The sequence below is a fragment of the Aulostomus chinensis genome, chromosome 17 (genome assembly GCF_037954235.1).
Source record: "Aulostomus chinensis isolate RoL2024-O1b breed Wild chromosome 17, RoL_Achi_v1.0, whole genome shotgun sequence".
Classification (NCBI taxonomy): domain Eukaryota; kingdom Metazoa; phylum Chordata; class Actinopteri; order Syngnathiformes; family Aulostomidae; genus Aulostomus; species Aulostomus chinensis.
The window spans coordinates 3127273-3141330 of NC_141336.1; the positions used below are offsets into that span (position 1 = coordinate 3127273).

The following is a 14058-nucleotide window of genomic DNA, read 5'->3' on the forward strand; positions in this document are numbered from 1 at the left end:
TTCTTGCTGGGGGGCCACAGTGAGGACCACTGCCATCAAAGGTGTTGTTTTGGGAAATTCCCACAACTTTAACGCATCAAATTGCATAAATACCCCATATATTCCATGACATTTCATTAAAAAAATTGACACATAATCAAGGATTTTTACCTGGAACATCACAAAAACAAAACAAAAAAACACTGCATTTTTCTGGAAGGACTGATTAATCCGTCATCTGTTTACCAACACTTGTACATTTACTTCATCATTGACTCCTTGTTAGTATTTGTATGACAAAGTCAGCCCAAAACAATGTAAACATCCGCGAGAAACACACACATTCCTGTTGAGTATCAATATCATTTGAATGAGCTGTTTTTAGACTGGCACTTTTTAAAATCGAGAGTTAGCGTTAGTTCTGTCAGGCCGTGGTAGTCAAGCGCTATTGGCTTCCCGTCCATCAATCAAACTGATCAATCAGCTGATCACAGCTGCTCAGCATCAGCTGATCAAGTCCCTTACTTCTGATTGGCCCCTCTCAACTTAAATGTCACCCGGCCTCAACTCCCACTCTGCTAGCTTCTGGCTGCTGCTCTGCCTGCTGTCATCGCTGCTATCTGCTGCTGCTATCTACTGCTGCTATCTACTGCAGCCTGCTATCTGCTGCTGCTATCTACTGCAGCCTGCTATCTGCTGCTATCTGCTGCTGCTATCTACTGCAGCCTGCTATCTGCTGCTATCTGCTGCTGCTATCTACTGCAGCCTGCTATCTGCTGCTGCTATCTACTGCAGCCTGCTATCTGCTGCTGCTATCTACTGCAGCCTGCTATCTGCTGCTATCTGCTGCTGCTATCTACTGCAGCCTGCTGCTGCTATCTACTGCAGCCTGCTATCTGCTGCTATCTGCTGCTGCTATCTACTGCAGCCTGCTATCTGCTGCTGCTATCTACTGCAGCCTGCTATCTGCTGCTATCTGCTGCTGCTGCTGCTATCTACTGCAGCCTGCTATCTGCTGCTATCTGCTGCTGCTATCTACTGCAGCCTGCTATCTGCTGCTGCTATCTACTGCAGCCTGCTATCTGCTGCTGCTATCTGCTGCTGCTATCTACTGCAGCCTGCTATCTGCTGCTATCTGCTGCTGCTATCTACTGCAGCCTGCTATCTGCTGCTGCTATCTACTGCAGCCTGCTATCTGCTGCTGCTATCTACTGCAGCCTGCTATCTGCTGCTGCTATCTACTGCAGCCTGCTGATGCTATCTACTGCAGCCTGCTATCTGCTGCTATCTGCTGCTGCTATCTGCTGCTGCTATCTACTGCAGCCTGCTATCTGCTGCTGCTATCTACTGCAGCCTGCTATCTGCTGCTATCTGCTGCTGCTATCTGCTGCTGCTATCTACTGCAGCCTGCTATCTGCTGCTGCTATCTACTGCAGCCTGCTATCTGCTGCTGCTATCTACTGCAGCCTGCTATCTGCTGCTGCTATCTACTGCAGCCTGCTATCTACTGCAGCCTGCTATCTGCTGCTGCTATCTACTGCAGCCTGCTATCTGCTGCTGCTATCTACTGCAGCCTGCTATCTGCTGCTATCTGCTGCTGCTATCTACTGCAGCCTGCTATCTGCTGCTATCTACTGCAGCCTGCTATCTGCTGCTGCTATCTACTGCAGCCTGCTATCTGCTGCTGCTATCTACTGCAGCCTGCTATCTACTGCAGCCTGCTATCTACTGCAGCCTGCTATCTGCTGCTATCTGCTGCTGCTATCCGCTGCTGCTATCTACTGCAGCCTGCTGCTGCTATCTACTGCAGCCTGCTATCTGCTGCTATCTGCTGCTGCTATCTACTGCAGCCTGCTATCTGCTGCTATCTGCTGCTGCTATCTACTGCAGCCTGCTATCTGCTGCTATCTGCTGCTGCTATCTACTGCAGCCTGCTATCTGCTGCTATCTGCTGCTGCTATCTACTGCAGCCTGTTATCTGCTGCTGCTATCTACTGCAGCCTGCTATCTGCTGCTGCTATCTACTGCAGCCTGCTATCTGCTGCTGCTATCTACTGCAGCCTGCTATCTGCTGCTATCTGCTGCTGCTATCTGCTGCTGCTATCTACTGCAGCCTGCTATCTGCTGCTATCTGCTGCTGCTATCTGCTGCTGCTATCTACTGCAGCCTGCTGCTGCTGCTGCTGCTATCTGCTACCTGCTGCTGCTGCTATTTGCTGTACAGTTGCTCCTGCTCGCAACTTGCTACCCTCCACCTCCCCAGCTCCACCTTGTAGTGTATACATGGCATAGTTCGTTCCATGTCATGTTGCTGCTCTGTTCACGGGGGTATGTTTGCTCTTCCAGTCTTAAACTGGGAGAACCTTCCCTCACGCTGCTTGTCCCCTGTTTCATGGTGCTCATGAAAAATTCGCAGGGGACTCCTTTGAACAGAGCCATACCGCCAATTTGTACAATAATAAACAAATCAAGCTCGTTATCATCTCTTGTGTCTCTTTACGTGAACGGACCTGACAGAATTGAGTTTATGTTCTGATATATTTATATGCAAGATATTACAATAGATATTATAAGTCATCATGGGGAGTTATGAGTCATCATTATTATGATTATTATTATCAAGAACTAACAATGATTACTGCAGTGATTATTTGCATAATTTCTTCACATCGACTGCAAAAAAGAGCATTGGTGTGTGGACTGGACCACGTTGAGCCTCCAGCAGGGAGTCCAGGCCATCTTTACCTGGATGGAGCTGAACGGCGTCCCGTTTAACATCAGAAGGGCCCAAAATGAATAAAAGGCTCCATCCCCTTAATGCCTCTCTCTCTCTGCAGCGACGATGAACCAAGTGAGGAGATGACTTCTAACCTTACGTGAGCGACTCCTTCCTGCTCATATTTGGAGTCCCAGACAAAAACAAAACTGTCGCCTAGGTTCTGCCCTTCACCTCCAAGCCGGCGGGTGGCAAGTGCGCCGCTGCCCGGTGAATGCCAATTAATCAGCACGGTTCTCAGGACGGGACAGGAGAGAGAGAAAGAGAGAGAGAGACGGCGGAGGCTGTGGTCATACTTGAGTGGTCCGCCCTCTGGTTCTCCAGGTTACATCTGCTCAGTGGTCTGGTCAGTCTTAGAAAAAAACAACAGCCAGGCTCAGGCTGTGTTCCCATCTCTCTGGGCTTCACTCTGCTGCTGCAGAAACAATCACACACTAAAATATGCAGCAGCTGAAACTGCTCAGAACAGTAAGAGGAGGAGCAGTGTCGTTATTTCTGTGGCTCGAGAGGACAGGACATTTATCGCTGCTGGTAATGACTGCATGAAACTCCACTGATAGCATTTTTAGCCTTTATTTTATCCCTTTGTGGCACCAACATACCCTGTTGCATCATATATCTTTGAATTATAATATTTCCCTCAGCAATCCTCTCCCCTCAAATCCAATAAGATGTATTATTTACCATTTTCATAAGGAGTGGGAATCCTTGAAGGCCCTAAGCTCCTCTCAGCACCATGTGGTGTGTGTTTAGAATATCACCACGGAGAGACGGCAAGAGTCTACCGGGCTCGACTCAGGTTGGATCATTTCTGTATGAAGGAATCCACAAAATAAACAAGGCTTGCTGTCCCCGCACGACTGATAACACGCGACCGTCACGTGATCACATATGAAACATAAAAATGATAAATAAATGATGCCTCAGTCCCGCTTTCTTGTTTTTTTTTACTGTGGATTCTGCAGCCGTCAACCCTCTGAGTCGAGACGCTCCAGCACAATTAGATGTAATTACAGGTATACTTGACTTCAGTCTCAGAGAATTCAGGTTTAGCGAGGCACTTTTCAAGCTAATTATTTCTTGTCAACACAAGAAGTTTTTTTTCTTTTTAAAGTTCTTTTATGAGCTGTCATTGCTGTAAGAAGAAAATAGAAGAAATGCCCTTCATAAACGCTCCTTCCATCCATGTCTGGATGAAGTATACTTCAAACCTTTCTTCAAAAAAGTCAAACCTGAGCTGACCAGGTTCAAGACGAAAAAGTGGGGGAAGAGTTAGGACGAACTACGCAAACATGGTTGATGCCTCTGCTGTTCAGAGTACCAGTTTTTCAGAGTAGGTTACATCGCATTCGCGGTAGATAGCGGCTGGTGTGAGAACATGCTAGAAGAGGAAGGATTTCCTTGTTGTGTCAACTGGAGGAAATAAGTTTTACTCTCCAGTGTGTGATGACTTGAGGGATGTGTTACTGGGTAAAACTTCCTCTTGACGGATGAGTATGAACACCTTGGTAGCATGTTTCATTTATCGGGGGAGAAGTTGGGGCAAATCTAAGGGCCCTAAAAATAATCAAAGATGCCAATTAATTAGTAATAAAATTATTGTTTTGTTTGTTTTCAGACTTTATTTGACTGCGAACTGAAGGTGGTGTGGTTTCCCTCCTACAACGCTACAGCGTGTCAGTTGTGTGCAGACAGTTGCAGTGTTGCAAATCCTCAGTTTGCTAATGTCTAACAGTAAGTTTTGGGCAGGAAGAGCAGCAGAGCTACAGAGGCGGTTCTTCAAAGCTTTGAGTGAGTCATCCGGGTTCTACAAGGTTCCCAGGGTTGGCGTGGCCTGTTAGTCGCCGGGGGCCCAGGGTGATATCTGTTCATGGGGCCCAAAATCTCTATGCAGTGCCTCTGTATGTGTTAGGGAATGCTAGCTAGTGTTGCTAGAAACTAGCCCATGTTATTTGCTAGTTAGCCTGTAAGCTAATGCTGGCTCAGGTTGCTATTAGGGGAATTTAGCTGGCTCAGCGAATCTGCCTGGGCCCTTGCTCGCTGGTGCACCTCCTGGTGTTTCTTAGGTTGATGGATTTAGGTTTCATGGTGATGTAAGCAGCTCCTTCTCTAAGTGAACTGAGGCCTTATTTCAAGTTCTCAGTGCAAGAGCTGAGAATTCAAGGTGCGGCCTCTCCAAGGCTCTCACCTCCCTCACCTGCAGGGAGGAGACCCACCAGGTCATAGCTTCTTTCTGTCCATTAGGACGTTTGGTGTCCTTTGGTTCGTCCTGGGTGGAAAAGTCTTCAGCTGCAGCAGCAGTCATCATCTCGTCTAAAAGGAATTTTAGTTGGATTTTCGCGTGGAAGTTAAACTATGACGTATTTGTACACACGTGCAAGTTCACACGTACACAATTACGGCATAACTGGAGAGCCCAGACAGACTCCATGACCTCGCAGTATTCACCTTCTAGAAGCTGCTGGAGTAAAGCTGCTTGATGTGGCTCATGCTGACTCACAGGCGCCGCTGCTCCTGACGGCGCTTCAGACATTTGACTGACGGATGCCCTTCAGCTAGTCCATGAACACCAGCGTGTCAGTTCTCTCTCCATCTTCATCGTCACAGTGGCTGCATGAGGGTTCGGCGCACTGGAACTGAATAAACAAATGTCGCTGGGATTCTGGAGCTTATTTTTTTCATACAGTGTGTGACATCATCGAGGGATGCGGAGGGTCAGTCACCACCTGGCCATGGAACCTTTCTGCAGTCTGAAAGGACATAGCTACCGGTCTTGGTTTTCTGCGTTCAGTAACCTGGATGAACTTGCAGGGAAGGAACTCCTCCCTGCAGGTGAGGGAGGTGAGAGCCTTGGAGAGGTCGTACCTTGAGTTCTCAGCTCCTGGTGCAGGAACTGCCGCTGAGTCCAGCAGTGAGCGGCTCGTCTGGAGGATGAACCAGCATCTCCACGAGGCACCGCATCAGAAGTCTGAACTCAGTCATGTCATCAACCTCCACAAATAACGGAGCAACAGGACCTGGAGCACTCAGGAGCTGGCTCCAGACCAGCGAGCAGGGGGACTAGAACCCAGCGGGACCCACGAGGTCATAGTCATTGTGGTCTCAATGTGGTAGAAGTTACCTGATCGTGGTGGAGGTTTGGAATCTCTCTCCCTCACGAGGCGGTATGATGTCCTGTGGAGACGGTTACTCGGCGGTCAGCCAGCAAGGTTGCGTCGGTCTGGGTTGAGCTGCCTCGGTTTCTGCAGAGCATCAAACTGGAGATGCAAGGAAAGAAGTTCTTGACTGTCACAGTATGTTTGGCAGTACCGTTACTGGTAGCGTGGTGCGGTGCTGTCACCTGGTTGGGCCAGTGCAACATTGCTGCCATCTCTTTGGATGCTCTTGACAGCCACAGTCTTCCTGGTGTCACCCCTGGTGCATACGACCCCCCACCCTGAACTCAATGCTGTGTGTCAGGCAGATCTCCTGGGACCAAATGGTAACCAGTCTCACCAGTAGGGGGCGACATCTTTGTGGGCATCAGAATAAAAGAAGAGGCTTTTGACAATCACATACAACAGAGGAGCGTCACCTCTGAAGCGGTGGAAGATTGCGGCATGTAAATCCAAAGTCTGGTGGGTTTGACAGCCATCATTCACCAACAGCTCGGATGAGCTGGGGATGCGTGGTGCATTCAGGTGCAGCTCAAAATTTCAGACATTGACATTGTGTAATTATAAAGCGGTACAAAAACTAAATTAAGTTTTGTTATTTTCCTTTGTCAACATACACCTACTGCTGTTTTCCTCTAAATGATATATTCTGTCATCAAAACTTGTACAATTTTTTCAATGAAAGTTCTATAAACAAACTCCAGCAAGTCTCTGGGTGTCTCTGCGTTGATTTATCATGTTTAACAGCATCTTTAATAAGTAGCTGATGAAATAATAATTATTAGTTGAGGAAATCCTTCCTGGTGTGTCTTTGTTGTGAGGAAAAGTGACTTAAAAATGGAGAACCATAAATAAATAAACATGAAATTTAATACTTTTTGCGGGAGAGACAACTGAGTGTGTGTGTGTTTGTGTGTGTGTGTGTGTGTTTGTCCCCAAAGCAGTACAAACATGACTCAAAAGTTAATTACACAGAAAAACTGCAATTATAAAAGGTGGCTGGTAAAGAAGTATGAGTTTGTGGTAGAATTTAGAAAGAAGTTGTTAATTTCCAGCTCTGGGATCGGATACTCTCAGCTTCATCGCTGCTGTTCAGTCTCGGTCCCTGAAGGACAGTTTGTCATCCTGACACGCATGTTACAATCTCCCTCTGATCCGGAATACTGCCGCACATGCAAGAACTGGAGACCGAGATCATGTGATCACATCAGGTCTGTCCTCTCACCTGGAAAGCCCTCAATGACCAGGAACCCACGGTCCTGCAAGAACCTGAGAAAGTTCCCAGTGAGCTGCCAGAGTTCAGGCTCACTTGTGGCTCCCAGAGGTTCCACAAGTAGAGACAGGTAGAACCTTCAGCTGTCAGGCTTCTCTTCTCTTCTCCGGAACCATTTAGCAGTTTTGGTCCAGGTGGCCGACCCCCTTTACCACGAGGACTCTCCACGTTGCTGCCATACATTCACAAGTGCCATCAACGTGACGCGGTACTGGTGAGCAATAAAGGGTCGCCGGTTCGAGGTGCAACGTCCAATTTCCTGGTCGGAAAGTGAAAAACATCTGATGAGAACAAAACATCTCTTCAAAGAAACTGTTCGAGCTCCTATCGGAGCTCAGCAAGTACTCTAACTTAGTGCTCATCCTAGTTTTAACTTTGGCCGTCAGCCAGTGTGTCCCTGCCAACTCGCAGGTCATCCAGGTTTATTAACGGCGCCATCTGAGAGAACGACACAACCGGTGATCGATTAGTAACTCTTGGCCAGTCTGCGCTCGCTCTGTCCTGCTAGTATCTGTTCATCCTGCAGAGACGGTCAGCAGACAAATGGATTCAACACCTCAGACCGAGAAACACTGACCACAGACTGTAAAACAAGGGACTTCATGATGCATTCAGGTGCACCTCTGAACACAGAAATCCTGGGATACTGAAACAATCGCAAAGGTTGTTTGTAACGGTTTACGTTTTTCCTTCAATAAAAAAACAAGCATTCCATCCGTCACCACCTGCTTCCTTATGCACTGCAGCATTTTTAATAATCACACAGCAAAGCAAAGTAACATAGAATAATCAAATTATCATTCGTCATTCAGCATAAACACAAAATTACCTTCATAAATTTTTTTTCCGTCCCGTATCCACAGCGGTGACAGAACATTTCCTGGTAGTTCTCAAGGTAATAATGCATCGGTCTCAGTCTTGTGTTTGAAGAGGAAATATTTTTCATCACAGTTGTAACTGAAAATTAGCGGGAAAGAATTTACAGATGAAGCTGCCGTCACTGCTCCTCCAGCTACTGAATTGACGGTACAGGAAGGAATCCATGATGGAAAAGGTCAGGTTGAAAGGATGTTGACGACATTCCTGTTGAAAGGCCGCATACGTCGTTAGTCAGAGCTTGATTGACATGCACTTCACCTTCAAAGTCCTTGGCCCCTGGAGTCCCTGGAGTCTGGGCCTGGGCACTGGCGGTGGGCCCTGCACTGCCCCTCAACAGGACTGGAGGGACACGTGTAGGTGGGACAAACCGCGTGTTGTGTCATTAGTGAGTTACTGTTCTTCCACCTGACTGCTCTCTTAACCTTCAGGAAATTAGGTTCCCCTCGAATAATTCACTGTTCCTGTTCATCTAGAATGGGAGAATGTAATTAGTTAACACGCAAATAAGATTGATTAACAAGCCTAAACCAAGAGACTTCCCTGTCAGATTAAAAGAGGATCACACATAATCTCTCCTCGCACTCAGCCAGCGAACACAGTCCCTCTTTAATTACCGTACCTAAAGGGGAGACGGGGACGCCAGCCCCTGAATTGAACATGTTCAGGTGCCGGGGTGATGAACAATCGTTTTTTATTTGATACCATTACACCTCGGCTCAGGAGAGGCGGGTTGATGCTGTAAGCCCGATTTCCCCAGGTGTTACAGCAATTCATTTACTGCTTGTGTTCAGAAAAACAACCCCGCTGTTCCTCTAAAGAAATTCCAGAGCCCCCGAGATGCCTAACCGTTGATTGTGATCATTCACTTGGGAGACATTTATTGCAGCTGCTAATTAGATATTTCTCGTAACAACACCTTTCATCCCGCAGGCCTGCAGCAGCGGCTCTTCAAGTTCTCCCAGTGAACGGCGAGAGCGTTAGCTTAGTGGCTCACCACCATTGACCGCGGGTTGTGTTTACTGTTGGCGTGCAAATGCAGTACCTGCTGTTCCCCAACACTTCCTGAGGGATATGTTGAAACTGAGTCAATATTTATGAGTATTGCTGCTGTGGGCTCTTCCCTAATGGCGTATGGCTGCTGAGGTGTCTGTGCAGCGTGGCGAAGGCAGGACGCCTGAGGCTGGCCATGATGGGAGGGCGGGGGGAGGGTGGGGGAGATGGAGTGAGTGAAAAGAGAGAGAGAGAGCGAGCAGGAAAAGAGCTTCATACACTAATACTGACATGGCCTTTGTGATGGGTTGCTGCAATCCTCTGACTTGGCCCCCGGATCAGAAGTCTTTCAAGCTGAGGGTGCAGGTGTGTGTGTGTGTGTGTGTGTGTGTGGGGGGGGGGGGGGTTCTCTCTAGGTGAAGTCTTCATCTCCAATATTATAATAATCCTTCTTATTGTGTCTTCAGTGTTGAGAAATACAAGTGTTCCTGATGAGCACGTGTGCCTGCTAAAATCATTCCTCCTGTTCTGATTGGCTCCTGCTGCTCTGCAGTTTGCTTCAGCCAATAAAACCGTAAACCTGAACAAACTCATCAACGTTTATATTCTGCGTCTATTTTAAGTACACGTTGTTCGGCGAACATTAACCACCACATCCTGATTTATGAGTGTTGGCCAACCTCCTCGCAGGCTCCTGAGCGCTAAGATCTGCGTGTCAGGTTAGAGACGCTCCTGCTTAGGCTGTGCAGTTGTGGAAGACGAATGTGGGGATGTCGCGTGGTGGAGAAACGTCCGGAACCAGAACCGGAACCAGAACCGTGCAGGTTCACGCTCATGCTAGCGAAGCTGCATATCGAACGAGGCCTGAGAACTGCATGTCAAACTGGGTTTGGAGGCCCTTTGTTTTTCTAAATTGTGAAGTTTGCAATGACACATACAGAAGGTTTGAACATCGGAGGCAAAGAGGGAAGCGTCGATAGATTTGAGGCCATGAGATATAACTTGTTCCCTCAAAGTAGTGAGTTTGATAAAGCCACTTTAGGGCTGTTTATGTCAGAAAATCGGATTAAAAAAACATTAACATAAAATCTATAAATCATTGAATGATCCTGTTATATATATTTTTCATTTAATTAATTATGTAGAAATATTACAGAGTTAATAAAACTCATAAGTCAAGAGAAATCATTTTTTTATACTCACAAACCAAGCAAAACAAGTAAAAGTCACTGGAATGAAAGATTAAAAAAATAAACAATGCAGTTTTGATCAAAAATATACTCCATGATCCACCCCATGATCTCTCGTGGTCTGATCCTGATCCCCCATGATCTCTCGTGGTCTGATCCTGATCCCTCATGATCTCTCATGGTCTAATCCTGTTCCCCATGGTCTGATCCTGATCCCTCATGATCTGTCGTGGTCTCATCCTGATCCCTCGTGATTTCTCATGCTCTGATCCTGATCCCTCATGATCTCTCATGGTCTGATCCTGATCCCTCATGATCTCTCGTGGTCTGGTCATGGTCTAATCCTGTTCCCCATGGTCTGATTGATCTGTCGTGGTCTCATCCTGATCCCTCATGATCTCTCATGGTCTGATCCTCATCCTTCATGATCTCTCGTGGTCTGATCCTGATCCTGATCCCTCATGATCTGTCGTGGTCTCATCCTGATCCCTCATGAACTCTCATGGTCTGATCCTCATCCCTCATCATCTCTCGTGGTCTGATCCAGATCCCCCATGATCTCTTGTGGTCTGATCCTGATCCCCCATGATCTCTCGTGGTCTGATCCTGATCCCTCATGATCTCTCGTGGTCAGGTCATGATGTCTCATGGTCTGATCCAGATCCCTCATGATCTCTCATGGTCTGATCCTGATCCCTCATGATCTCTCGTGGTCTGATCCAGATCCCCCATGATCTCTTGTGGTCTGATCCTGATCCCTCATGATCTCTTGTGGTCTGATCCTGATCCCTCATGGTCTGATATAGATCCCCCATGATCTCTTGTGGTCTGATCCAGATCCCCCATGATCTCTTGTGGTCTGATCCAGATCCCCCATGATCTCTTGTGGTCTGATCCTGATCCCTCATGATCTCTTGTGGTCTGATCCTGATCCCTCATGGTCTGATATAGATCCCCCATGATCTCTTGTGGTCTGATCCAGATCCCCCATGATCTCTTGTGGTCTGATCCAGATCCCCCATGATCTCTTGTGGTCTGATCCAGATCCCCCATGATCTATTGTGGTCTGATCCTGATCCCCCATGATCTCTTGTGGTCTGATCCTGATCCCTCATGATCTCTCGTGGTCTGATCCTGATCCCTCATGATCTCTCATGGTCTGATATAGATCCCCCATGATCTCTTGTGGTCTGATCCAGATCCCCCATGATCTCTTGTGGTCTGATCCTGATCCCTCATGATCTCGCGTGGTCTGATGCACGCACGTGCTACTGCTCAGAGTCACTGCCACCTGCCATCTGGAGAGCTTCAGAGCAGCTCCAGCTACTTACAGACATGTCTGCCCCCAAATGTCATTTCTAGGTAAAATTGAACAGGCCTCGTTTCTACAGCCAGACAAGACGACATTTCTGCTGTTTCTGGAGAGCCAAGCCCCCCCACTGGGGGCAGATATTTCTGCACAGTCATCGTTTCCCATTTGTTGGTGTTCCAAAACCTTAAGGTTCCATTCTGGTGTCAACATTAGAATATACCGCTGTCTTTACTCAAGGCTGGATTCATTTGTTATAAGACCCAGTAGCACAAAACATGACGGCTGAATGCAACAGGATGGCGCCGTTCCTCCAGAGCCCAGCACAGCCGGAGCATGTCAGCGTCATTAGTCACCCAGAGGCCAATTAGTACCCTGGAACAGTGGGTGGCCCACATCTTCACGTGCAGGTTCCCAAACATATTTGCCATTAATCAATCCCCAGAACAATGTCAGCTGAATGGAACTGCTAGATTTTTGGGGCCACCAATGTGCTTCTTTGCAGGTTGATAATCCTGCTTCGTGTGTACTTGCTTCTCATGCTCCATACTATTGACTGATAGCTCACTTATCGTTTCATAACCTGTACCTGAGGAGTACATAACAAAGTGAAAAGGCTTTGGTGGTCAAGGTCACTGAGACAGTCAGCGGTGTTTCCAGTTCAAACTGTTTTGTAATATCAACCATTGGTTGAGAGCACTTTTTGATTGTGTACCTGTGAAAGCGGCTCCACAAATAAACCTGACGTACTTGAGCTGCGGCTCTTCACCCAGCGACGCGGCTGTAACTCTTCATCCCTCCCTAGTAGCCGTAGGTGGTTGTTCCCCAGAGCCAGGCCTTGTTTATCTTTAGGCTTTGATAGCCTGATAATACTAATAACTCAAATCTGATTTCTCTGTTCAGTTTGAGGTGATACTTTATCCAACATCTTGGCTCTTATCACAGTCAGAGGCATATCTTACGGCTCTAATGGAGGCTTTATTTTTCTGTGCTGTGTGTGTGTGTGTGTGTGTGTGTGTGTGTGTGTGTGTGAGGAACCTACTGATATAGAGACAACAACAACAACCCCTTTCAGACAGCTGCTGTTGTGCACGCGGCCGGCGCACGGACGTTTAGCGTGCTGGGATGCATCACTACTGGCTGACGTAATTGGTCAGCAATTGTAGCCGGTGTTTTGATTCAAATGCCTGTAGGGCTCATTTATTTGTTGCTCACAGCTGTTGTTCCATGAAAGCCTGCAAGTGTGCCTCTGATTGCCAACTTTTCTGGTGTTGCTCGTTTATTATCCAGCGAAGCTTTTGCTGCTGCAGACAGTTGGATTTAATTAGAAGTGCATCTTGTCTTATTGCCTTTATTGATTGTAACTATTTAGAGGTCGATTGCAACTACAGCTCATTTTCCAACCCGTTGCAAAAAAGTACACTTTGCTGACATTTTTTTTTTTTTTTAAACTCATTCCCAAAGTGAACAAAGGCCTCCAAAGAAAACTCAAGCGGCGATTGTGGGGACGGTTGCTGAGCAGTCGTGACAAATTACATTGCGCGCAGCATGGCGGAGCCGTCTGCGTGCTGCAGTCTTCCTCTGCTCATGTTTGTGCTCATTAACCGGCTGGATCTGGGTCTGATCGATCTACACGTCAAACCTGATAAAGTCGTTTTCATTTAGCTAATGACAGCATCACTATTTCCTTTTAACATTAAGGATTTATGTGTTTACCTTCGGCTCCAGTGAGGGACAAAATGGACGTGAGTATCGCCACAGGTTCTAGGAACCAAGAACTTTTAAGTAACTTTTGAGAAGGGAACCGGACGTTCAGCAGCACGAACTTCCACCCAGGTCTGGGACTCATTCCTACACAATCTGGAGTTGAGTTTTATTTTAAAGGTTTGAGTTGAATGCCTGAAACTCTCTCTTGACATTTGAACACAAATACGCAGATAAATACAGCACTGAGGTCTGAAATCATTTCAGAGTCTCAGCAACTGTGGTTGCTAATAAGTAGCTAAACAATAGACTGGCGAGCTCAAGAGCCGATCCCTGCTGCCACGTCGAAAACCCCCCCTGTCCAAAACCAGGATAAGAATTTAAGAAGTTGTCAAACCTGTCAGACCTGCGTTTAACGGCTCTTCTGCCACCCAAAGTCAAGCAGCTTGGTCCTCATAGTTGATGACACTGCCGGCAAAATGGCTTCCCTGGAAGCAACATGAGGAAAACAAACAGTAAAGCTGCACCCAGAGTTATTGACTCCATAATTGCAGTTAGATAAGAACAGGAAGACACTCTAACTGAGGTTCCCGGCATAAAAAGCGCGGCAGGCCTTCCGGTTGGGACGTGGAAGCGACGCACCTGTGATGAGGTTCATTCACAGCGCAACGCTGGCCTCGAACTTCATTTGTGCAAGAGTTTTTTTTCTCAACATCTTCATGTAAAACTCAACCGGCTTGCTGGTGGTTTCTCATCTTTATCAGCTCTGTCACTCCTGATGAGACTGTTTCCCAGAGCGCAACA

The 14058-nt window shown here is 47.2% G+C and overlaps 1 long non-coding RNA gene across 1 annotated transcript; it reads right to left on the bottom strand.

Annotated features, from left to right (window-relative positions):
- Nucleotides 1-6814: 6814 nt before the first annotated feature.
- Nucleotides 6815-13778, bottom strand: LOC147246025 (uncharacterized). The gene is made up of 3 exons (XR_015109915.1): nt 13652-13778; nt 8320-8530; nt 6815-7441 (listed from the first exon to the last, which is right to left on the bottom strand). It is a non-coding gene; the product is annotated as an uncharacterized LOC147246025 (long non-coding RNA).
- Nucleotides 13779-14058: the final 280 nt, after the last annotated feature.